Genomic DNA, 18408 nt, shown 5'->3' with positions numbered 1-18408 from the left:
AAAAGCAGTGGGATAAAATCAGTAGGGGTTCTCAAAAAAAAAAAAAATCTTAAAAAGAGATGTAAAAGATGTCACTGGCCCCATTTCCTGAGGCAGTTTATTCCATAGCTCCAGGGCTCTGGCAGGAAATTCTCTGTTACTTTTCGGTTTTAGGCTCTAGCCTCAGGACTCAGCCTTTGTATAGGCTCAGGTACTGTATATAGCAGAAGAGAGGCCATGAAAAGCCTTTAAGGTCAACTCTAATCTGTGGTCACTTAATGGATTTTTCATCAAGGCAGGTGAAGCTGGATGTATCAACAATCTAACCTCAGGTAGAGGGAGACATGGAAAATGCTGCCACCATCTTTTAGAGATCTTATTAGGTGATCAGAACAAACTGAGGCTACAACTGAGTGAGTACAGATAGTCAGGATAAGCTTTACTATTGTTCCCATAATACTAATGGAAAATTGGTTGAGTTCTTTTCTTACTCTTCTTCTCTCCCCATTCAGCTAAACTCCTCAATATAAATGAGCACTGATGAAAAAAAGGCCTTTGAAAGGTGCAGGTACTGCACTTGAACATTTGCTGCCATTAGATATGAGTCAGTACATCTCACCGGAAGACGCATTTTCATGTTAATTCAGTCAGGTTTGAAAATGTAAAATCTCTGACTGTGACTGCTCTATTGCCCTTTAAGAGTTGGAAATGTCTATGTAAAAAGAAGCACATTTGAGAAGTATTTTCTCTTTATTAGAGAGGCAAAGTCTTGTGGGACAATGAGAAAGTATTAGTGCTAGAAGATGTCATACTGTAACTACACAGCTCTGAGTAAGGCGTGCATATTAAAACACTCACTTTGCATAATTTTCCTGCAGAAAAAGAATAAAATAAGAAGCCATTTGAGTTGTTCCAGCAGTAATTGGGTCTATTGTCATGTAGGCACCTAGATTGGCACAAGCAGCAGCAGCATGTTGGTGTACAGCGCTGACCTTGAAATGCAGTTTGCCCGGCCGTGTGGTGGTTTCATCTGCATGCAAATGAGGAAGTGGGAAGCCAGTTCTCGATGTTAGTTGATAACTGAGACTGAGACAACGGCTCACCGAGAAAAGACGTCAGAGGGCCGTGCAAATAGTTCAGACTCATTCATCTGATAACAAAACAAAAAGCCATGATGGAAAGACAAAAAAACCCCCAAAACTGCCTCTTTGACTTTGCTTCTTGTTCTCTGTCTCTGCTCATTTTCCAAATTGCGTTTTTAATGTGGATGCGTTGGCACGCAGGAAGTAAAAAAAGATCTTCAGCACCATGGACAGCAACTTGCTCACTCCTTAAACCCAGCCATGCCATTTCACCAAACTTGTCAAATGAAAATAAATAACAAAAAAGAAAGGATTAATATGAGCAACAATCCGGGGGATTTTCATTGTGATACCTGTTAGTTAAAGGTTTTCCCTGCTCACCTGTAGTGGGCTGCCCTGAAGACTACGAAGACTAGAGCATTTACTTATTTGAAAAAAAGATTGTGAACTGAGGCAGGCGAACAGAAACCAACATTTAAATTCTTTATGCTCATTTGTATTTCTCTTTGTTGGCAGCTAGCCTGCTCTTTTTGCGCGCTTTGCAATGCTTCATGTCTTGTTAAAGACCAAAGGATGATCCGATGTGTCCACTGACCAAATGAACTGAGCGACCGTGCGGTTTATTTAATCTGGACTGCAAATCCATCACGTTCTCAAGGTGCACTATAAAAATAAAATGAGCAGTCATCCGTTTATGCAAATGATTAAGTGCAGATGATGTTTGAACTAAGACTTTTTGGTCTTCTGTCTCTATCTGGGCTTCTTATTAAATTGAACCAGTGCTCACATATCCAGCAACTGTGATATTCTATTTGAATTAACTAGTGTGGCATCTCACAAATGTGAACCCGCATGCATTTGTTCAAACTTTCTCTGTGCTCATTAGTGAGTAAGCCTGCGGGTGCTTATAAAAGTTGGAATGGATAACTTGAAGCCCACAGCTTGGCTGGATTATAGGGGTGAAAACAGGCAAGCAGAATATATAGGATGTGTTTTCTAAAATGGAACAATTGGTGCAGTTTATATTGCACTGGTATCTCCTGTGGGTCAATATGCCGATCTCCTTTGAAAAGGCAAATGCTGCTGTCCAGAGGTCACATTTTAAATGAGTGAATGCTGTGAAAGTCATGACAGTCTGCTTAAATATTTGGTTGTTTAAACATTCTGTGGACCTACTGTATACAAAGAATAAGAAGCCCTCTTGAGGAGAGCTCATAGCTAGCAGAAATAATTGTTTCAGGTATGCCCTGCTTGCAAGACACTGATTGTAACCACAGTACATTGCAAAAGTCTTGAGCCATGCCTCATTCCTTTATATTTTGCCAGGAAAATAGGAAATCGGTGCAGTGACTTGTTGAAGCATGCAAACATCAATGGAAATACAGTACATGTATAATTCTAATGAGCCTGAGAGTTAATATTTGGTATGAGAACCTTTATTCTTAGGTAGGCAGCACGGTGGCACGGTGGTTAGCACTGTTGCCGCACAGCAAGAAGGTCCTGAGTTCAATTCCACCATCAGGCCGGGGTCTTTCTGTGTGGAGTTTGCATGTTCTCCCCGTGTTTGCGTGGGTTCTCTCTGGGTACTCCGGCTTCCTCCCACCGTCCAAAGACATGCAGCTTGTGGGGATAGGTTAATTGATTAATCCAAATTGTCACTATGTGTGAATGTGAGTGTGAATGGTTGTCTGTCCCTATGTGTTAGCCCTGCGACAGACTGGCGACCTGTCCAGGGTGTACCCCGCCTTTCGCCCTATGACAGCTGGGATAGGCTCCAGCACCCCCCGTGACCCTGAAAAGGATAAGCGGAAGCGAATGGATGGATGGATGAACCTTTATTCTTCTTCACAGGCTGAACTCTCTCAGGCAAGTTTTCTTGTAAATTTGTTAAGTAGTACTCAGGAATAATTTTCCAGGTTTCTTGAAGGACATTTCAAATCCGTCTTTGGATGGTGGCCGCCTTTTGTTCTGTTCTCTATCAAGATCATCCAACACTGCTTGAATAATGTTGGGATCTAGGGTGGGCAGTCCATGACTGATAGCGTTCCACTGGCTGTTTTTTAATCCAGGTAAGATTTTTCTGCGTTGGCAGTGCGTTTTGGGTCATTGTCATGCTGAATAACTAAGCTGTTGCCAATCAGAAAGTTTCCAGATGGTATTACATTGTGGATCAAAATCTCACCGTACTTTTGTCTATTTATAATTCCATCAATTTTGACAATATCTCCAACAGCACTGGCTGAAAAACAGCCCCGAACCTTGACAGAGCCTCTATCGTGATTTACAGATGGCTGTAGACATTCATCGTTTCACCAAAAATCACTCCAAAAGACTTGTTTCCAATGATTAACAGTTATGCAATAACTCCAAAGGCAATCTAAATCTGACAGTATTTTTGTCTCCAGCTACTTGCAAGTCACACATCATACACAAATTTTGCTCATCCTTTACTGTTACAACTTTATGTTAAAGCGAGTTTTATCTAATCTACCACCAGATGGCAGTGTGGACCTGTGTAAAAGTTCCACTAGCCTCTGTGGTTTGTGCTTATTTACAGAGAGTAATTACTGTTTTATAGATGCATGACCTAAGGATAGATAAGATAAAACCGGCAAAAAAAGACAAATAAATAAATAAATCTAGACTACAATATGTTTAACCTAATGTTTCTTGCAGTATATGAGACACTATCTATCATTAGGACTGATGGTGCACTTTTCTCCCATTTCTTACACACAAACACACACAGAAAAGAAAAAAAAACAACTTGTTTTTCATATATTAGTAATGACATCTGATTGACCTAATGCTTTCCTTAGCCGCTTACTCTAACTATCAACCATCAAAAGATTAAATTTATATAAAAGATCCACAAGCAAAAAACACAATATCCCAAATTAAATGATAAAAAAGCAGCATATTCTTTATGTTACACAAAGCGGATTTTGGAATTGAAATGTGTTCATATAACTCATAATCATTCAGAAACATTCCGATTTTTTTTAGAATTTGACTTGGAACCCTCAATGGAAATGTTTAGCTTTTAATAGCTCTCAAAATCCATGCTACAGGTGGCAGCAGAGAGCCACTGTGGGCACTTCTATTTGTACTATTGGAATGAGCAAAAAGGTAGTACTGTAATAGGATTAATTATAATTCAAAGTTCATTTTAATTTGTCTCTTCTTATTCTGAATCATCCCCTTAGAGGAGCTTGACAGCCTGAATGGATGGTTGATGTTTAACAGGCTAGAATTAAACTGATCTAGAGCTTGAAATGCCACTTGGCAGGGCCATTATTTTTTTCCTAATGTAGCTGTCAAGTAGCAGAAGTGCACATGTCTTGCTGACATGCGAATTCAGAGTCTGACAAATGGAGAGTTCAAAACATTTTCGCTAGCTTACATAGGTAAGGCTAAGAAATACAAGTCATGATATTAGGAAAATGGACTAAGCAGTATCAATCAAATTCTTTTTTTAATCACTGTGCAGGTCATTGCAAGCAAGACCAACAATGGTACTATTATCAATAGAAAGAATTGGTGAATATAAATACATTTATAGTACATATGTGTATAAATATTTGCTCATATTGAGAGATAATTGTGTTTTCTACTCATCTTATTTAGTAATCGAATTGCCTGTGGAATAAAGCCAAGAATTCTGTTTGTTTTGCAAGCTGGAGATTTCCTCCTCCTGCAGGAGTCATCACAAACTCGTTATGGGTAATCAGTGAGGGCACACAATTTACTAAGAACTTTTCTCAGAATCTTTAATCTTCCCTCATAAATTTTGAATCCATGCAAAAATTCTTTGTGGCCTGTTTTTATAAAATGTTAAAGGTATTCTTTGTTTAATCTCATAGGTGCAGAAACACAAGATGTAATGCACCTTTGTACCATCAGTAACATCTCAGCGAACCCCCAAATACGCTTCAGACAGTTTCAAAATATTCATACGTTTTCCCACCCTCAACAGTACGAGGAGACACTGGAAAAGAAAAAAGAGAGCGCTTGAGCCCGACACAGAGGTACTTTACAGAGATGAGAAGCTTAGGAGTTTGGTAAGGAGAGGTTTTACAATGAGACGTAAAAAAGGATGAAGACGGTGTTCAGAGAGAAAGCCAAGACCCCAGCTGTGCCCCTGCTCCCACTCAGCACACATGTATGCACATATGCAACTCCGCCCACACACAAAGAGAGTGGGCCAGTGCTGCGTTTGTGTTTAAAGTGGCAGATTTTTGCCAACCAGATCCACCCGCAATGGTTCTTACAAGCAAAGATGTGAAATTCAATCTAAGTGGAAAAAACACCCAAACAATTTTCACAAATTTGTAATAGCGACGATATAAACTGGAAAACACTGTGACTGTCAAATAAACCAGGTCAAACTAAATAATTCAATTTATATTCTTCCAGTCGAGATGAGCCACCTCATTGGTGCTTTTCAACACACAGCAAATTACATATTCAAGCAAAAAAAACCATTTATAAATATATTTTTTGGCTGAACATGGAATTTATGCAGTTTCCAAAGACTTTAATAATAATGTTTCCATGCAGCTTACTTTCTCCTGGATGTATCTGTCACCACGGTGAATGTAAAGCCTCTCAGGAACAAAACAATGCATTAGCAACTCAGGTTTTGACGTGTACGATGATTCACTGGTTCTTTGATCTCTGACATCCTATTCATGTGAATGCTTCCAAACACTCACAGCAGGTGTGAAGCATGATGGCAAAGGGGATGTATCATGTTTTGGATAAAAAGGCAAACTGTCTCTTAAATAATTTAGAAGGCTTTTTTCCTTTAACCATTTGCAGCTAGTATTTTGAGTTATTTTCTGTGGCAGCAGCAGATGCATTAGTACAAAAAAATCCCAACATAATCAAGGAGCTAAATCTGATTAATTCAGCTCTGGGTTTGTGCCATGTTTAATTTGTTCTTGTATCCCACTCAGGGGAGAGTAGTGTTTGTCAGCATGTTTGCTATTGACCAACAAATGAACATGAGCAGTTATCCCATTGCATTAGGCTCTTCTGTTGTTGCAGCCTTTTCAGGTATTCAGTGCAGTACCCCTGTTTGATGTCACAAGTTTATGTCCTTGTTTTTTTTGCCCACAGTCATTGGATAGTGATGATCTACAATGTCATTCAGAGACCATGCTGCATAACCACTTTGATGATCCAGTAAAATAGTGAGTTTTCTGGCAGATTCTGTAGATTTTTTTCAATTTAATTTATATATTTTAATATTTGTTCATTCATTTTACGTTATTTACATCATACAATATGAGGCACTCTTTCAGTTTTAGTTAGTTTTGAGTTACATATACTTATCATGTGCACCAGTTTCACTGAGAGGAGGCCGACCAAGGAAGAAGTCCAAGCTACAAAACCCACACCATCAAGCCTAACTGAAATTTTAAGATGCCTACACGGAAAAGCCAAATGTGTTTTGGAGAAAAGTTTTCTTTTCAGATAAGACAAAGATTTAACTATTTTGTTACAAGAGGTTTTGTTAAGGACAGTTTAACAAGCATGGTGGTAGCAGCATCATACTCTTCGGGTGTTCTTCTGGCAGTGGTACTGGTACACTGCACAAAGTGGATAGAATGATAAAGAAAGACTCCCTCCAAATTCTTCAACTTTACCTCAAATCAACAGCTAGATGGTTGAAACCTGACTGCGAATTGTGTTCCAAGGACAATGGTCCCAAACCCATATCAGAGCTGATTTTATAACAAGCTAACAGCTTTTGAAATAGACTTCTAATATCTTGATCTCAACCCTACTGAAAATATGTGGACTATCCTTAGAAGCAGGTTTTTCGCCAGAACACCGACAAATCATATATCTGGCTATGTTTATATAGCCTGGCTATATTTATACTAGAAGCTTGTTGATGGCTACCAAAAGTGATGCAATTTGCTAAAGAACATTTAACCAAATATTACTAGGAGTGTATGTAGATATTTGAGCCTTTATATGTACCAGTGGTTGCTGGCAGTTTCTGTGAAATCATCTGCTTTTTTCATGCTGGCAGTCGCTACCATGAAGTTGCAAGGAGTTGAAGTGACACCTTGCTATTGCTTTGATTGCTAGCTGGTTGTCACAGTTTCCAGCAATACTGACTTTTCTGTGAAATGTGTGATGCAAACCAGAGACGGAAACTGTTTGCCTTTAAAGCAAAGGTTGTCCCTTTTGAAATGTGTTAGAGGCAGCAGTATGGCACAAATTTGACTTTGAGAGTGAATAGTCTCCATTTCTAGTTTGCATTGCTACAGCTTAGCGTAATTTACCTGGTTGGCACGGAGTCACCACCTGGTCAGGGGGACTCGGGCCTTAGACGATATTTACCCCTGTTTGTAGGTTTGTTTCTTAGTCCGCAAACTCCTTGTAGACCATTATCTGTTTAAGATAATGGTCTATTGTGTCATTGTGTAGCAACCACCTAGCATCAAGCTAAATTAACCCAATAATCTACCAATAACACTTGATTAAAACATTATATTGTTTTAATTTTCAACATTAACATCTTATTGTTATCCACAAAAGTTGAATTATGCATGATATATTATGATGACACATTGCGTAGGAAGTGACTAGCAATGGGCTAAAATGCTAGTCATTTTAGCCCTTTTGTTTTTTTTTTTGTTTTTTTTTACAGTGCAAGTAAGAATGTCAATTTGCCAAAAGCAAGAATAGTCCAAAGAATATTGTAGCATGGGCATGTTCTAGTATGTCAAATTTGTCCAACCAGCCATTGTCACTCTGACAACTAACAGTTGCTGACATTATAACATTCCTTCATGGGCCTTTGTTGGTCACATGAGTACCTTTTTTTTAAGGACTTAATAAAAATTTTCACCTACGGGTAAAAGTTAGTCATAACACATGACTTTAAGGGGATTTTTCATTGCAGTTATGCCCATACTGCAGATTTATAAAGAGAACATTTGGAATATCAACAGGAATTCTCTTATGGTTCCCTGATAGTGACATGTGTATGTTTTATTTGGGACTGTTGGGGAAACCACACAGAACGCTTTTTGGAAAAATGTTCTCATATGGTCCTCTTGACGACATAAACATCAAAAAATGTCTGCAAACAGAACCAGATGACTGAAATTGGCAAACAACAAAAGACATCCGATTCTCGGTTGGTCCCATTACAGCATTATACCAGAATACACAATATGATATGACTATTTTTTATTTCTTTACATTACATAACACTCCAGCTTAAAGAAGAAATATGATTTCAGAATGTTCTGAGTTTGGAGTTAAGGATGTCACTCTTTGTAAGATTAATACAACATTTGTGGACGGTCAAGACATGGTGTTCTTTAAAGGGCAAGGGGATGTTATATGGCAGACATCCATAAATGCTCTGGGAAACTTTAGGCCATCATTATTGGCCTCTATAGTACATTCTCACTATGTGTATGTCAGAATATTCTGAGACCATAAACCTGTAGCTTGGTGATGTACGGGAATGTGATAGTTAGTAGGCATGCATAGTTGAAAATGTGCGGAGGGGGATGAAGGCTGTAACTATTTTAGTATACTGTTTCTGCTGCAAAGGCAGCTAAGCACTCCAGAATACTTTGACATTTCAAATTAATTTTCAGAATGGATGAAAATGAGTTGCATGAAAAGATAAATGATGGTGTGAGCACCACGGGCTGTATAAGAACAACTTTTGTTTCATTATTATACACTTAAAATTCCTTCCTTCCGGGGAAAATCAATAAATTTATCAGCTTATGAAAAAAATTGAATGAATTTATTATAGATCACTCAGGGGCAGATGAGATAAAGGCTGATTTAATGAGATATCTAATGGTTTTAGCTAATGTTTGCACATGCAGTGTGTGTGATGACCCTGGCAGCTCTAAGGACAATGTCATGTCAGATAAACACACTATTTCTTACCCCAACAACCTTCTATCATCGCCACACAGTGGGGTATTGATTGCTGAAGAAAGTACATTTAATTTCTCTCTCAGCAGGTTGGCCATGCCCAGCTGTCCTTCAGACCCCCTTTTTTCTGCTTCATGGAATATTCTAGAGAACGATAGGGACTTACACGCAGACACAAAGATAGAACGTGTGATTGGATGTGCCTTCAACACCTCCACTCCACGGGGAATATGATTTGATGAGTTCCTGTCGTGAAAATTGCAGGGCAGTTACGCATTTGGGACTTTTTCCAACAATCATTCATTTTGCCATTTGAATTTGATTAATCTTCTGTGTAGATTGAGATTCGTAGTAGATCATCTCAATCGTTGCACCAAAAAAGGCATTTTCTCTCACCGCACGGAGGAGGGGCATTTCACAAGCTCAGATATCAGCACTACAGGCAGCAATGTGTTCCTTTCTTTCAGTAGCACCTTTTCATTTCTAGACAAAAGCTGGTCTTTTTTTTGAATATTTAGCAGAAAAAAACCCCTGAAATGCACAATCATTGGTATGAGGAATTTTGTCTAGAAAACACACCGTCTGTTTTTAATATGATTTATAATATGAACTGCTGGACACAATGCTGTGTTTTGTGACTAATTGTAAATAATATGCAGAAATAGATGTAAAATTCAAGGAGAAATCTGAATAAATCAGTCTTCATACACTAACAAATGCAAATTCTTCCATGCAGGGCACAAGAGGTCAAATGAATTGTTTGATGAGTATGAAAATAATGCAAATCATATGCTATGGCCTTCACAGAGCCAAGGCCCGATGCGTAAAACTCAGCACAACAAAAACTGAGTATATGGAGAAATGTGAACAGGCATTCCTTTTAGTCAGAAATGTAATGCCTTGTGTACATTTGAAGTAGTTCACAATCACGACCTGCTCGTCTTCTTTTACAAAGGCCAGTTTATGTGAGAGGGAAAGGCTTCAAAAATCTCTCATGTGCAGTTTTGGTCCTAGGTTTACATACACTCATCATGGGAATGAATTGCTATGGTATTTTGTTCTTTTTATGTTTTCCTTGAACTCTTCTTTTTCCAGAATGTAATACTTGTACAGCTTAAATTGGGTGCACAAGTTTGAATTTATTGTCGACATCAACTGGGTCCCTGCAGGAGCTCCAGTATCAATGTCTACAAGTGATGCAAGTTTTACATCACCATGGACTGAGAGGCTGCTAACTAAGAAGTCGCTGGCCCAAAAGTGACACCTTCAAGCTTGAGTAAAAATTACAGCTGCCCCAATGGACAAGCCAAATGTGTTTTGGATAAAAGTTTTTTTTATCTTCAGACGAGATAAAGATTAAGTTATTTGGCCACAATGACAAGAAGTATGTTTGGAAGTATGTAACTGTAAGGCTTTCAAACCTAAGAAAACTGTAACAGCTGTCAGGCATGGTGGTGGTAGTATCATGCTCAGGGGCTGTTTTGCTGCCAGTGGTACTGGTACACTCCACCAAGTGTACTGAATAATGAAATAGGGGAACCACGTCCAAATTCTTTAACATTGCCTGAAATCAACAGCTAGATTATTTAAACTTGAACACAACTCCAATGAGATCAGTGATCCCAGACAGGCATCAATTTTCAGAACTGAAGAAACCTCTTTGATGAGAGGTGAAATGTCTTCTTGAAACTTATCAGAAGGCCAAGCTTTCCAAGCTTCTCAGGCTACCATGACTAGGCTAAAATTAACTTTCTGGGATTACTTCCAAAAGTTCTGACCTCAACCTTATTGAAAATTTGTGCATTATGCTTTGAAGCTTAGTCTGTGCCAGGAAAACAACCAATTTAAATGAACTGTACCAATACTGCCACATATCCTGCCAGAATTATGCCAGAAGACCGTTGTTGGGTACCAAGAGCATCTGGTTCGAGGTGCATCTTGTTAAGGTACATTTAACCAATCACAAGTGGGGGTGTATGTATGCTTTTGAGCCAGTAATATTTTCTGAAATGATGCAGTTTCCTCAAGCACAGGATGCAAAATTTTCTCTGCATTTAAGGATGTTCTCAAAGGTCTATGTGCTCAACAGGATCAGGATATCTGATTATAGTGATCTAGAGTGTCTGAGCTAGCCTGTGTTTTACTAGCTTCACGAACCCAACGTAATCCATAGCATTTCTTTCATCCTCTCCCTTAGTATGCACGTAATAGAAAAATATATTTTATAAAATTAGTTTTTTTTAAAGAGGTCACTAAGGTATCTCATCTGTTTCTCTGAGGCGTGTTATTCCACAGTTTTGAAGTCCTCAAGGCAAATGCTTTACCACCCTACGTCTCAAGTTTTGCCCTGGGGCCCGACATCAAGAGCTCATCTGGAGATCTGAGCGTAACAGCAGGGTGTGAGAGGTGAGAAGGTTGAAGATGTAAGAAAACAAGCAATAAAATTTTAAAAGTTTTGAACACCACTGGTAACCAATCCAAGGAGGCAAGAATCTTGGAAATGCGCTCACAATTTTCTAGTTTTCCTTGAGGTTTTTCATGGTGGATGACCCTGGGATAGACTGGCAACTCAGACACAATAATGAGGATGTCTGCAGACTAGCATAAAAGACTTTTCACTTCAGTTTTTTTTAGAGATTGTCAGACACCCAGGATTAGTGGGTTTAGTGTTTTTTTTTTCCTGTTTGCGTTTCATGGTCTCTCTATATCTATTCACACTTCTCTTTCCCCTCACGTCTAACTGGTTGCACCAGGTGGTTGCACCTCCCTGAGTCAGGAAGCTTCTCCCAGTACTTGCTCATTGGGGATAATTTGATTGGGCTCTTCTTTCTAACATTGTAGAGCCTAGAGCTGTACAGTCCCATGTCAAGCGCCTTGAGGTAACCGTGAATCGGTCATAGTCAATGGACTGTTAAATAAGTGCCCAAGATTTTAAAAAAAGGAGCTAGAAATGAGCACAATAGATCCTCTTTACATTTTCTAAGCTTTAAGAAGTCTTGTTAATTTGGTAGTGTTTGTGAATTTCAAGGTTTAATCACATGTCTCCTAAGGGGATGGTATTCCCATGTATGCTTTTTTTTTCTCCATTCACTTCTACCTCTGGGGCTTTTACAATAACATCCAACCTAATTATAAGCATGGCAGACATCATGTGCGCTCTCTGTCCTTTCTCCCTAAAGACCCAGTGTGGAACAGCATTGGACCAAGTTTAACGCCAGGAACACTAATAAACACGGATACGTTGGCTGTGTTGGATGGGCCATCCTCATTTGTTTTGATGGAAATAATCTATTATGTAACAAAATTACTCAACACTGACCTAAAAATCACAGGCTGCTGTCATTCAGTAACATTTACATCGTCTAAAGCAATATAGAATATAGCATTGTTAAATATTTAGAAACTATATAGACCTTATTTATCAAGGATTTAGTTTTAAGACTGCATGTTGTCAACAGCAAATTGTATCCAAAAATACCAGTACTGCTATTTGAGCAGCACTGCATGCACATTTACACAAATGATCCAACCAGTTATCACACATCCTGTTTAGTTCTTGGCAGCCAGGAGGAAAATGTTTGCCTAGTCGATGTGACTTTTAACCAGAATGCCCCCTCGGGTTCAGGAATAGGATTGGAGTGAAAGGTTGTCTATAAAATATGCATGTCACGTTAGAGACTAGTGGTGATCTAAGTGTGGGTGTGTGTGTTTTCTCCCTCTGTGTATCCTTGTGATGGCTTTGGCACTGGGGATTACTTGAAAAGGAGGAGAGACATGGAGGTGTAATGTAAAATAAACTCACACTGTGAGTAGATTTATTCCTTGCCTGTGTGGAAATGGCAAATTCAAATGAAAATGCAAACTTGAAAGCATTTTGTTTTCATTTGGTGGGCACAAAACCCCAAATGCCTTTCAACGCCTTGCTTTGTATTTTCATGATCAAATGCATATTAATGCCTTTATAGATATAAGACAAGGGACACTTCAAACACAATCACACCCTTTGTCTTCTGCCATTTCTATGTCTCTCTCTCTCTCTCTCTCACACACACACACACACACACACACACACACACACACACACACACACACACACACACACACACACACACACACGCAGCATGCCGATGTACTTATGGTCTATTCAATGATGAAAACTATAATTTAATTTATGAAGTCATGGTAAAAATAAACACACATTTTTACACGTATTATATGTCAGGATGTAATAAAATAATCTACCAAAATGTGCTTAATTGTGTAAGATTAGGTAAATAAAACCTTCTACAAATCATGACACATTACACCATGTCGTGATTTCTTTTACAAAAAATACGCCAAACTGCAGAAGCTGTGGGTGAAAGACTAAGTACACCCTCACTGCTTCAATAGGAATAACTCCCACTTGAATAACTGATCATCAGCAAGTGTGAGCACCTCTATAGAAGCTGGGGCTTTAACAGTTTTATGGGGTTGTCCCAGGAGTAGACAACCCATCATATTCACCTCAAGATCAGATGATGCAGTTCTCAGAGAACATGCAGAAAAAAACCTCAACAGCTACATCTCTGACTCAACACCACTCTGCATTGAATCATTAGTTATTATTAATCTCTGGCTCTCTTCCACAGTGGGTCTTTGTCCTGTCTTCCTCCCCTAACCCCCAGCCGGTCACAGCAGATGGTTGCCTCTTCCTGAGCCTGGTTCTGCTGGAGGTTTCTTCCTGTTGAAAGGGGTTTTTTTTTACTTCCCACTGTCGCCAAAGCACTTGCTCATAGGGGGTAACATAATGGTTGGAGTTTTCCCTGTTTTGTCTGTATTACTGTAGGATCTTTACCTCACAATTAAAAGTGCCCTGAGGGAACTACATAAATAAAATTGAATTGAAGAGTTTCCAGGATAAAGCCTCTTCTCTCTCAAGTGAACATGGCAACTTGTTGAATCTAAATAAACCACAAAACATCTGGAACAATGTCCTTTGAATAGCTAAGACCAAGCAGAAGAGATGTTTGGCTACAGCACACAGCGCCACATTTGGTGACAACCCAACACAGCACATTAGCACCAACATTTTATACCAACTGATACCAACCGTCCGGCACGGTGGTGGAAGGGATGATGATTTGGGCTTGTTTTGTAGACACAGCACGTTAGCTCCTTGCAGTCATTGAGTTGACCATGAACTTCTTTGTATAACAAGTATTTTAGAGTCAGATAGGAGGCCATGTGTCCAATAGCTAAAGTTCAGCCAAAATGTCATAAAACAGCAAGATGTTCTCAAACAGAGTAACAAATCTACAACAGAGTGGCTGAAAAACAAGCATTAAGAAATCCACATCTCAAGCTGATTGAAATGGTGTGGTGGGAGAGCTGTGCATAAACTAATGCTCAAACTTCGACGAACGGAAACAACATTGCAAAATCTCTCACAAAGGGGGAGACAAAAATCCCCCTCTGTGAGAGACTGATAAAGACATACAGTAAATTATTACATCAGGTTTTTGCTGCTAAAAATGATTCTACAAGCTATTCAGTCATGGCATGTACTTAGTTTTCCACACACTGCTTCTGCATTTTGGCTTAGCTTTTGTATAACAAATCAATCCCAGGGTAGTATCTGAAGTGTTGCTGATCATCTGAGGTTGTATTTACATTTATTTATTTAAGACCTGGTAAAGATTAGATTTTTTTATGTTGTCCTGAAATGAAAAACCTTAGAAATCACAGAGCATGTACTTTCTTTTTACCATGACTGTAGTCAGTAAACCTAATGTAAACATTTCTATAGTTAGCAGTGTGTTTATAAGATGAAATCGTCTAGGAATTGAACTTATTTTTTCAGGATTTCCGGTGCAGTGTGCATGAAGTCAGCCTCTATTTGCCACACAGCAGATCAATTTCATACATCACATCATATCATAATCACTTTGGAGAGTTGAATGTCAGCTTGCTGTAAGGTTGTTACTTGGACTAGAATTTTATTTGCCCCAGTGACCCTGAGAATTGCTAGATATCACAGGCTCTTGGGAGGGTTTGTCCAAAAGCTAACTGAGTTACTACGGCCCCTATAATTATAACATAGTTCATGGGGCCAATTAAGGCTCACAAACAGTGTTGGTCAAGTTACTTGAAAAAAGTAATCAGTAACTAATTACTGATTACTTCCCCCAAAAAGTAATCCCGTTACTTTACTGATTACTTATTTTCAAAAGTAATTAATTACTTAGTTACTTTTTAAAAACACGATTTACAATCTGAATAGGTGATAAAGAGATAGATCTCTCAGCCCAATTCTACTTTTTCCATCATACAAAATGTAATCAAATGGAAAAGTCTCTTTTTAAAACTTGTTTTATTAGTTTTAATCTTTTAACTTTATGCATCAAGCAAAAATATAATTATATGCAACATTCTCTGACTGGAAGAAATTTGTTTAATATTTAAACCTATTTTCTGCACATTCCAGCACAATTTTTTTTTTTTGTGTGTTTACAATCAGTCTTTCAAATAGATGCAAGTAAAACACAGCAGAAAATAAATAAAATCAAAGACTCAGCGGTCCTTTTGCTCTATTTTCACCTGTAAAGCAGGAGTTGGGTAGGCGGAGGTTTACCCTGGTGCAGGTGTGCCGCAGCGGTCAGTGGAAGGATACGGCGGCAGTTTCTCTGTGAATTTCCCATTACGTGGTAGCGCACTCGGAGCTTGCTCGGAAGTTTAGGGGGGTTTTTCGCTGTAAAAAGGAGTTTTCTTCCCACGCACGATGCTAATGGACGCTAATGTTTTTGTCACTTCTTATGGAATCAAACTCAAAGTAAGGTCAGTACTTCCACGCTTTAAACGCTGCACGCTCATACTCGCCGTACTCGATATATGATCCATTGTTGATCTGCACACAGCTGTTGTCACAACTTTGCACTTGCTTACCTCACTGTCATGAGACATTCTCGCAAAAAAAATCACGGTTTTAGTAACGCAGTAACGCAGCGTTCCTACGGGAAAGTAACGGTAATCTAATTACCGTTTTTGCGATAGTAATCCCTTACTTTACTCGTTACTCGAAAAAAGTAATCGGATTACAGTAACGCGTTACAAGTAACGTGTTACTGCCCATCTCTGCTCACAAACCATTTATTAAACATGGGTGTCGTCACTGTGATGTCACATAATAGTTTGTTGAATCTCCTTTGGAAACCTTTACATTTACCATTGCAGCAGCTCCTATGATGCTAACTCTAGTGAGAACAGTTATTAATGTGTACCCATAGTCTGTCCGGGTGCATTACATAGACAGAGGGCTTTTCTCAATTCACTAATTTGTGCCTCCTTGTCTCATATGTCCTCCTGCCTGTGACCCTGAAATCAATCTCAGTACGCCTTACTGAAAGATGTCTCAATTATTTAAATGTATTTGGAGGACAGAGGAGCGAGGAGGACTGGCATAATCTTTGCTAAGGTGTTTTTTGGGTTTTTTTTTACCTTCAGCATATAAAAGAAGCTTGACATGCAACTGTTTTATAGGAACCATGGCCGAAGAACGACTCTTCAAGCAGCTAGTCTTTTATATTTGCAAGTTATAAGCCCGTAAGACCATAAAATATAGCCTGTAGTGAACTGTGAAATATTACAATTGTGTCAAATCTCATATTTAACTGACATCATTTTAAAAGGGGGTGCCAGGGTGAGAATGTTTCCTACCTCAGCTCCTCTGTCCTTGTGTTTGTTCCTTGCCTCTTTGCCTTTTATTGTTGGTAGGAGGGGCTAAGACACAAGGAGAAAAGTTGAGGAGAGGTACTGATTATGTGCATTTGTGGAAATGAGAAAAGGGAGAGATTACTGCTAAATAGACCAAGAATGTCACTCGCCAAACAGAGCAGACAGTTCTAAACATGACCGTGAGGTCCAGCTCAAACACTCAAATCAAACTGAGGTGATGCCTTTCAGGCAGTTTACTGCTTACCTCTTACTTGAAGCAGCCATGCTAACGGCACATACCTGTGGCCTGCGATAGAATGAAGGCGTGACGTGAGGGGGCAAATTAGCCAAAAGTTAAATCAAAATGTTCTTTTATGTGGGTTTTCACTCACTTTTGTAGCAAGCCTCATGTGGTTATTCAAGGAACTGCAGTTTTTTGGCTCCTCTGCATCGGCTTCATTTTTCAGCCCCAGAGACTGCCGGTAAAAATAGCATGTGGCTATTTGACTTCCAAGAATTCCCTTTAGTCCACTGTACCACAGGGGAATGAGGGGGCTTTAGTGGACTGATCTGGATTAGAAACTGACTGATAGGTAGATGCTCTGGGAACCTATTAAGCTTGCCTCCTGGAACCAAACTCCCAGATAAAGGTGAACTCTCACCCCCCCGCTGAGCTGAACTGCTCTGCACTGTTTCCACATTTATCCTACTGCGTTACAACACCAAGCCAACTCATCCTTTCTTCAAGGCACAAAAGAAATGTAAGGATATTACAGTGCCAGAGCAGTGCAAATCTGACATGACTAAGATTCAGTGCATCTCTCCAGGACTGCAGCAGGCATAAAATACAGCTTAAGCTGCTTTACCGGTTCAAAATACTTATTCCTTGTATCCCATCCCTCTTCTAAGTGAGAGTATAATACATCCATGTGGACTCCAAGGTAAGCTGCTAAAGGTTCATCTGCTTCTGTAGATACTGAAGGGAAAAAAATACAGTCATCAGCATCAGAGGACACCAGGATAAAGTTTTTGTTTCATTGCATTTTCTTAATCTTGTTATTTGGCAACTTTTTATGATCTCCTTGCCCAGCTTGGTAAAATAGTCCATCTCTCAACCATTTTGTGTCATTTAAGGACCACTTATGTGGCAGGTCTAAGCAAATTTAACCGCTCCTCTGTGGCCTTCAGCCACATATTCCTTGCAGTAAAGAGACATGCAAATACTTCACTATACAGATGGAATCGCTGGATGGTGGTTTGGGATAATGTCACCTCACTCTGCACTGCCAACCCTTTTTGTTGGTTGCTAGGAGACAACACTGTAGTGCCTGAAGGTTTCAGACATAGTGTAATGTACGAGAGCCCCACTTTTTCAGCTAAAAGTGTGAGCAGCGTGTTAGCAAAGATGGAGGACCGTTGGATTTATCAGCCAAAGTTAGCTTGGCAACAAATGAAAATGTTATGAGCAGGAACCATTCAGTCAACGTGGCACAAATAGTGTTCAGCTAAAAGATTCAACAGCAGTGAAAACAGAAGTTTTCAGTGGATATTGCATCGTCAAAAGATTAGAAAGGACTCTAGCAAAAATAATGATTATATAAACTATATGAAAAAAGAGGTGTGCATGTTCCTGTCGGATGAAGCGGATGAAGATGGATGGATGGATGGATGTTCCTGTCTTCCTGGCAGCATTTCATTGTAAAAGAAGTCCACCAATGGGGGGCAGTAAAGG

This window comes from Astatotilapia calliptera, chromosome 7 (genome assembly GCF_900246225.1).
Source record: "Astatotilapia calliptera chromosome 7, fAstCal1.2, whole genome shotgun sequence".
Lineage (NCBI taxonomy): Eukaryota > Metazoa > Chordata > Actinopteri > Cichliformes > Cichlidae > Astatotilapia > Astatotilapia calliptera.
The sequence above is the reverse complement of the archived record's forward strand: the minus strand, read 5'-3'. Positions refer to the sequence as shown.